Consider the following 8,571-nt stretch of genomic DNA (forward strand, 5'->3'; position numbering starts at 1 on the left):
TTTGTGTGTTAACACAATTCAATGTTTGATGGTTTTTATCCTTAAAACCAATTTGCAATCAATAGGTGTTTAATCTATTTTTGCAAATCAATAAAATTTCAATTTTGTCATCAAAACATTAAGTATGTTTTATGGCCTTTAACCGTCTAAAATATTGAGTCTATATATGGCCTCTAACCATTTTAGGGAATCTAGGTTTCGTCATAGCTTTCTTACAGGTCACAAACTCATTAATCTACATGATAATAGTTTGACTGCAAGTTGTAGGTTTCTTCACTATCTAATTAGAAGAATCGCATAGCTTCAGTGGCCTGAACTCCATGTTTCTTTACTATCTAATAGAAGAATCTCATAGTTTCAGTGACTTTAACTCTATGCCTACATGGGTATAGAACATCAAACAATAGAATATCAATAGCCACTTGAAAGTCCTTTGAATATTCTTCTCTCCTTGAAGCACTTGTAAAGTCTTCTAAGAGATGTCTATTCTTTAAAACCACTTCTAAAGTCCTTAAAGAATACGTGTTCGGATTTTCTAAAGAACTTCGAAAAGCCTCTGGAATGTCCATTTTATGTTTGTTGTTCGCCTCGAATACTTTCGAGGTCTATTTTCTCCCACTTGTCATTTTGGAAACGAATCTCCAAAAGGACATTATTTCGAGCAAACAAACATTATGTTCTCAAAAATTCGTGGTAGAAACAATACCCTTGTGTCTCATTAGAATAAATCACAATGAAACATATATCTAGACATGGGCCTTAGTTTGTCGAATGACAAACACTAAGCTCCCACTGAGTTTAGGAACTCTTTAGATATATATTATTGAAAAGATATTCTGAAATTACTTTTCAAAAGCTTTGACGAAATTGGTTTAGTTTGGTGGTAGTTGAGCATTTTGTTTTAGAAATTATAGGAAAAGTCTTTATGATTCATCATTGATCAAATCAAGTACTAATTGACTTCGATCATTCCAACTTAGATATGTCATATCTCATGGAGCTAGATTGTGAAATTACAACACACAATCATTGATGATCATTTTTGGTCTCAGGCAATCATTAACATGATCTATCCTAGATCTTTATGATTTCTTACCAAGTGGGATTTATACTTCTGAATCTTTGAACTAGCCAAACAGATTCAACTTATATCACATTGAGTAAATAAACCTATATTCACTCAAATCTGTGTGAAATAATAAAGTCATAAAATCTTTCTTTAGCTTTGAACTCTATTTTCTAGGCATTCTAACAATAGTTCATATCTTTTGTTACTTTCAACAAGTAAGACTAGCTCGTCTTGAATGATTTAGAAATCAATCAACTTTCAAAAGTCCATCAAAATAGAGCTTTTGAATGTTTTCTTGTTGATATGGTCTAAGTAACAATGCTAAAGGTTTGTGGAACTCAAATCAAGAGGTTGATTTGAACCTAGTAAAGTTCTATTGTTAAAGAGTTGTTTGTTTTAATCAAGCATACTGACTCAACCCGTAAATGACCATTTCATTCAAATAAACAAACAAACAAGCATTGTTTTTGTTCTTCTGAATGTGAGTCTTTCTGTGATTGAAAACAGAAATTTAGGTATGCTGATTATGGAACAAAATATCCATTAAGTTCCAGCCTTTGAAAGGACTTATAACAAACTAGATGACCCTACAATTAATGTAGCAATGCCATGCTTCATTTCCCACTTGTAGGCCATTAGTGTAGCGTAGCTTCCATTGTTTGAGTTATTACCGAAGTAAGAACCTCAAGCGGTATATGATACCAAGGAAGTTTGATTGCCAGGTCACTTCTCTTTAAACATTAACTTTTAGGTAGAAACGGAATTGTAAATTCCTTTCACTTGTTCCTTGTTTTCCTATTTCTTGTACCCTTTCTTAAGAATTGAATTCTCTAGTGTTGACTTTGATACTTTGTTTAGACATGTCCAATGTCACTCCAACAAAGTTCTTACCATTTATGTTGAATATTTTGCTTCAACTAGATGATCTTACCAGAAGCTTCTAAAGTTCTCTAAGCATCAATCTATTCGAATGTCTAGGGACTAGACTCATTCGAGAATTAAATGGACAAAGATATTAGGTTGTTAACCATTGGTAAAGCTGAGTGTTTAAACTCAATGCTTTATGATATCAAAACTACATTGTATTTTGAATTCACAAGCACCAATCGGGTTGCCATTCGATTTTGATACTCGAAAACAACCATAAAAATCGCTATAAGAAACGTACATTTTAAAATGCTCATTTTCTCTCATTTCCGTGAATCGTTCTTGGATTCACTACCAATCGAGGAAATTTACTATTACCTTTCTAAAAGGATTTACTGCAGTGCAAGATATTTAATTATAACCAATAATTAAAACATACATTGAAGCATGCAAAGTCTAAACATTTATTATGAATAATAACTTGAAAATTAAAGCAATCATGCAATTCAAACAAGTTATTAGCATTTTATTCGAATTTATTGTTCCGGCAGGTGTGAATAAAATGATTCCAAGACCCTAAAACCATTGAAGAATTAAGCACATTATGTATTTTGACTCAATTCTAAAACATTTTAGGTAAGCAAAAACCTTTTGCTAATAGTCTAGAAACTACTCTTGGTTGATAGGTACGTCTAAGAACTTATTAGGTAAACCTATCGATTTTGCCACGACATAAAAGGACTCCTTACTTATATCGTTGAGTTTCACCAAAACTAACATGTGCTCACAATTATTTGTGTACCTTACCCCTTTAGTATCGATAAGTAACACCTCGCTATGGCGGAAAACTATTACTAAGATCGATGTAAAGGATATCCAAGTAAGTGTTATTTTGGCATGGCACCTTTTAACTCAATTTTTAAGTTTGGAACTTAAGGCTCTTACTATGTTGGTTAGATTTTAAGTGAACTAAAATCCTTAATCATGCAACATAATCAAGCCTTGATCTCATGCATATTTAAGAAATATTTAATAGCAATAAATAACTTAAAGCATGCATAAGATAAATGTGATCTAGTATGGCCCGACTTCATCTTGAAGCTTCAACTTCAAAGTCCGTCTAGAAAATGGTAACTTCGTCTTGAATTTCACCGTGGGAGGCGCCATTTTCTTCAAATAGGATAAGCTATAATTAAACTAATTACAGCTATTTGATGGTACGCAGACCATATTTAAATTGAAAAACAAATTTGGTGCATTAGACCAATTACATTCAAATTAATGGTGCGCAGACCATATTTTCTATCCTATTTGGGCCATACTAGTCACTCCATAACCTGCAAAACAGTACATATACAATATATACCATTCACCCATTCATTATCATGAATGGCCCACATAGCTGGTTAGTAAAACACGTTATGCATCACATAAATATTTGCAGAAATTAATTAAGGGCACCAATAATCTACCAATTATTCAGTCCTTATTAATTCTAATCAAGTTGTTTAACCTTAAAGGATTTGTAGACCTAATCAAGAGTTTATGACTAAAAATGCTCCCACTTAAACCAATAAATTCATATGCTTTACTAATTTTAAACATAAAAATGTATTTCTAGTCTGACCGGAAACATACAAATTTAATTAAAATTTAAAGCTCATATAAATTTATAATCGAATCCATTAATTTAATTTATTTCAGTTGAATTAAACGAATTTAAATTAATTCAAGATTTAATTTTAGTAAAATAATTAGTATAAATAAAATTTATAATAATTATAATATTCAAAATTAAAATCCAAGAAAACAATTTAAATTACGAATTTTTACAATTAATTAAAATCGTTTCTGAACTGAAAATTAAAAATTAAATTCAAAGCGCATCAATCGGGTCAAGACGAGGCCATAGGCTTGCGCCCATGCCCCGTCGAGTCCTTGAGGCAGCATCGCCCCTCACGAGTAATCGCACAGCAAGGCACGAGCAGCTGCCACGCGCAAACGCAGCAAGCCGAGCCACGCTTGCGTGCAGCATTGCTCGCTCCTTCGTAGCGCAGCAGTTGCTTGGCGAGGCTGGGCGAGGCAGCGCTCGTTGCTGCGAGGCACCCCTCGCTGCCCGCGCGCACGCGCCTGCCTTTACTCGCTCGCCTTGCTTCTTCGCCCATCCGCCCATGCATCATCGCAGCACTCGACGCAAGGCAGGGCTGCTGCCTTGTGCTCGCGTGCTACTCGCCTTGCTCGCTGCATTCGTACCGCATGGGCGACGAGCTCCCTTGCTCGTCGTCGCATGCCCGCACTATACAACACCCCTTAAGGGTAACACGTAGCGTCCATTGCTTTGCGCGTGCAAGTTTTATGAGCGAATTGCATAAAAATTAAAACTTTTATTTCCAAAATTAATGACAAATTAATAAATCATATTAATTTCATAATTTTAGGGCGAAAAATCGAAAATTTATTAATCAATTAATTTCCGATTAACATGGATTCAAATCTAGGTCATAAAAATTTAAAATTTAACACAAATTAACAATTTTTATGGTGGTTTTTAATCATTGGTACCTAATTAAATTATTAATTAATTATGAAAATCAAATTAATTCTAAATTATTCGAATTTCAACAAATTAATCATAATATCAAATTAGGTTGTATAATTAACAAGGCTAGGCATTCAAACTTGTTAAACATATACTGTAGGTCAATAAAAAACTCAAGATTTATCAACAAGAATCGCAAATACTTAATTTTACATCTTAAATTTACAAAATTTTGCATTCGAAAAACTAAACCTCCAAAAAGTCATAGTTAGGCTTCGAATTTGGGAATTCTGGGTTCGGCCGAAAAACCATATTTTTGTCAAAATTTTAGAATGCCTTTTACATGTGGAATTGACACAAAAATCACTCGATTTGGATGAGTAACGAAGAAACTGCCGAAAAACTGCGTACATATAATTAAATAAACACAATTTGCAATTAATTAACAATTACGAAAATTAATCACCCCTTTTAATTCTTTGCAAATTTGTAAAATTTAACCATGTTTATGCAATTTAGATTATGGAAATAATAAGAGGCTCGTGATACCACTGATAGGTTATGATACATATGACAATACATAAATCATGCGGAAAAACCATAAAGCCAGTAAACATATTATTTACACATAATCATATAGCATAATTTAGGTGCATACACTTTGTAGCGTGCCCTCCCTAGCTGCGCCCGAACCGAACAAAAATAAGTCTTTAGGACTCCAAGTGTCGTCCCTCCGTAGATAGTCCACAGCACGTCCGGATCCGCCTTAAGCTTGACCAACTAGAATAGCCCTTAAGGTTGTTTAGGAATTTCTGCTATTTAGGTGCAAGTGTATGGCTGATTTTTCTTCAAAATCTTACCTTTAGAATACTTCAATTGTCTCGATAAATATGTGACCCTAGGCCCTTATTTATAGAGTTTACGGAAAGGAATTATAATCCTTCTAGGATACGAATTAATTAACTTAGAATCCTAGTAGAACTCTAAAACAATTAATTTATCTTTTAGGATTAGGATTTAATCATATGTAGAATCCTGATAGCTTTAGGATTCACAAACACTCACGCACGTACGAGCCGCACGCACATGCGCAAACCTCGCGGCCCACGCACGGCGCACAGCCCCTTTGCCCGCAGCCCATGATCCGCGCGCGCGCCAAGGCTTGGCTGGGCCTGGCCTTGCGTTGGGCTGGTCGAGCTTGGCGTGTGTTTTGTTGCGTGTTGGCTTGCTGGGCGATGGCCCGGCTTCGTGCTGGGCCTTCGTCTGGCAGGCCTCGTCCGATGATAATTCGTACGATACGCTTCCGATTAAATTCCCGATTCCGGAATTCATTTCCGATACGAACAATATTTAATATTTCCGATTCCGGAATTAATTTCCATTTCGAACAAATATTTAATATTTCCGTTTCCGGAATTATTTTCCGATTTCGATAATATTTCCGATTCTGACAATATTTCCGTTTCCGGCAATATTTCTGATTCCGGCAATATTTCCATTTCCAATAATATTTTCCGATACGTACCATGTTTCCGTTTCCGGCAACATCTACGACTTGGATAATATTTATATTTCCGATACGATCCATATTTCCGTTTCCGGCAATATCATCGTTTTCGGAGTATTCATTTCTTACCTTGGACGATATCAGCTCTCACTGAAACCAAGATCCGTTGATTCCGAATATCCATAGATGGAGTATTTAATGTTAGGTTATGATACATATGACAATTCATAAATCATGCGGAAAAAACCATAAAGCCAGGAAAGCATATTATTTACACATAATCATTTAGCATAGTTTAGATGCATACTCTTTGTTGCTTGCCTTCCCTAGCTGCGCCCGAACCGAACAAGAACAAGTCTTTAGGACTCCAAGTGTCGTCCCTCCGTAGATAGTCCAGAGCACGTCCGGATCCGCCTTAAGATTGACCAACTAGAATCGCCCTTAAGGTACTACTTATTTTCGGCTAAATGGGCAAGAGTTATGGCTGATTTTTCTACTTAAAAATCCTAGCTTTGAATACTTGAAAACTTGTATATAAATAATGACCCCTAGGCCCTTATTTATAGAGGTATGGAAAAGGAATTGTAATCCTACTAGGATGTGGATTTGTTAATTAGAACTTTATTAGGACTCTAAATAACAAAGCAATTCTAATAAGATTAGGATTTTAATCTTCGCACGAATCCTAATAGAATTAGGATTTCCCGCACACGCATTGTACAAGCCGTGCACCCGCGCAGGCCTTGCGGCCCACGACAAGCGCACAGCCCATGTGCGGTGCTGCGTGCGCGCGTGCCCTTGGCTGGACCTGGCCTTGCGCTGGGCCTGGTCGAGGCGTGCGTTGCTGCGTGCGGCTCGCTGGGCGATGGCCTGGCTTCGTGCTGGGCCTTCGTCTAGCGGGCCTTGTCCGATGCTAATTCGTACGATACGCTTCCAATTATTTTCCGATTCCGATAATATTTCCGATTCTGACAATATTTCCGTTTCCGGCAATATTTCCGATTCCGGCAATATTTCCATTTCCGATAATATTTTCCGATACGTACCATGTTTCCGTTTCCGGCAACATCTACGACTTGGATAATATTTATATTTCCGATACGATCCATATTTCCGTTTCCGGCAATATCATCGTTTCCGGAGTATTCATTTCTTGCCTCTGACGATCTCAGCTCCCACTGAAACCAAGATCCGTCGATTCCGAATATCCATAGATGGAGTATTTAATGCCATTAAATACTTGATCCGTTTACGTACTATTTGTGTGACCCTACGGGTTCAGTCAAGAGTAAGCTGTGGATTAATATAATTAATTCCACTTGAACTGAAGCGGCCTCTAGTCAGGCATTCAGCTCACTTGATCTCACTGAATTATTAACTTGTTAATTAATACTGAACCGCATTTATTAGACTTAACATAGAATGCATACTTGGACCAAGGGCATTATTTCCTTCAGTCTCCCACTTGTCCCTAGGGACAAGTGTGCATTTCCTAATTCCTTTGTCGCTCGATGCTCGCTCTTGAACATAAGGTAAGAGTTGTCATCCTTATTATGTCCAGAGGTGTTCCTCGGTTTCAGAGTTCAACTGATCAAATAAACAGATAATCATAGCCTATGATTCATCCGAGCACGGCCATGCATTTCACAGTTTCTAGCTCTCCGAGTGGCCTTGTACAACTTTTAAGCATCTCATCCCGATTTATGGGAGGACAATCCCAATCTTGCGATCTTGAGATTAGACTTCGTTTGATAGGTGATTACCTGAGCGTTGCCTTTATAGCCTCCTTTTACGGTGCGACGGTTGGTCAACGTCAAAGCAACCAGTTCTCAAACAAGTAATCTCAAATCACTCAGGTATTGAGGATTTAGTGTCTAATAATTTTAATGAAATTTACTTATGACAGATTTTCATCTCTTACAGTAAATTTCATAGGTCTTGTCCGATACTAGTCTTCCCAAAGTAAGTATCTATGCAAATGATTATGACATTGCCATGTCCACATAGTTCAAGAAACAGAACTACTAGTCATCTTGCATTCTAATCGTCTAACGTTTTCTATGCGTCCAATTTTATAGAAAACTCCGACTAGGGACCATTTTCAACCTTTGACATTCAAGTTCACTTGATAGACATTTCTTAGTCACAGGACTGGTCCTGACAGTCTATCTTGAATATATCGTCAAATTGAAGGGACTCATCATTTAATAAACCACAAATTAAATGGAAAAATGAATTCTTTTCATTTATTGTGAATGATTAACCAATAATGTTTTACAAAGATTTAAACTCTAAAACTTTAAAACATTAAACAGGGATATCAAAGCCATTCTCCAATATGCTTGATTCCCATAGCTGCAGTGTGCGAGTTGTGCTTCGCCTGCCGCAGAGGTTTAGTTAATGGATCTGATATGTTGTCATCAGTTCCAATCTTGTTTATCTCGACTTCTTTTCTTTCAACGAACTCTCGTAGAAGGTGAAATCTACGAAGTACATGCTTGACTCTCTGGTGGTGTCTAGGCTCCTTTGCCTGTGCAATAGCTTCGTTATTATCACAATACAGGGCTATTGGTCCTTTAATGGAGGGGA

Source organism: Spinacia oleracea, chromosome 4 (genome assembly GCF_020520425.1).
Source record: "Spinacia oleracea cultivar Varoflay chromosome 4, BTI_SOV_V1, whole genome shotgun sequence".
NCBI lineage: Eukaryota > Viridiplantae > Streptophyta > Magnoliopsida > Caryophyllales > Amaranthaceae > Spinacia > Spinacia oleracea.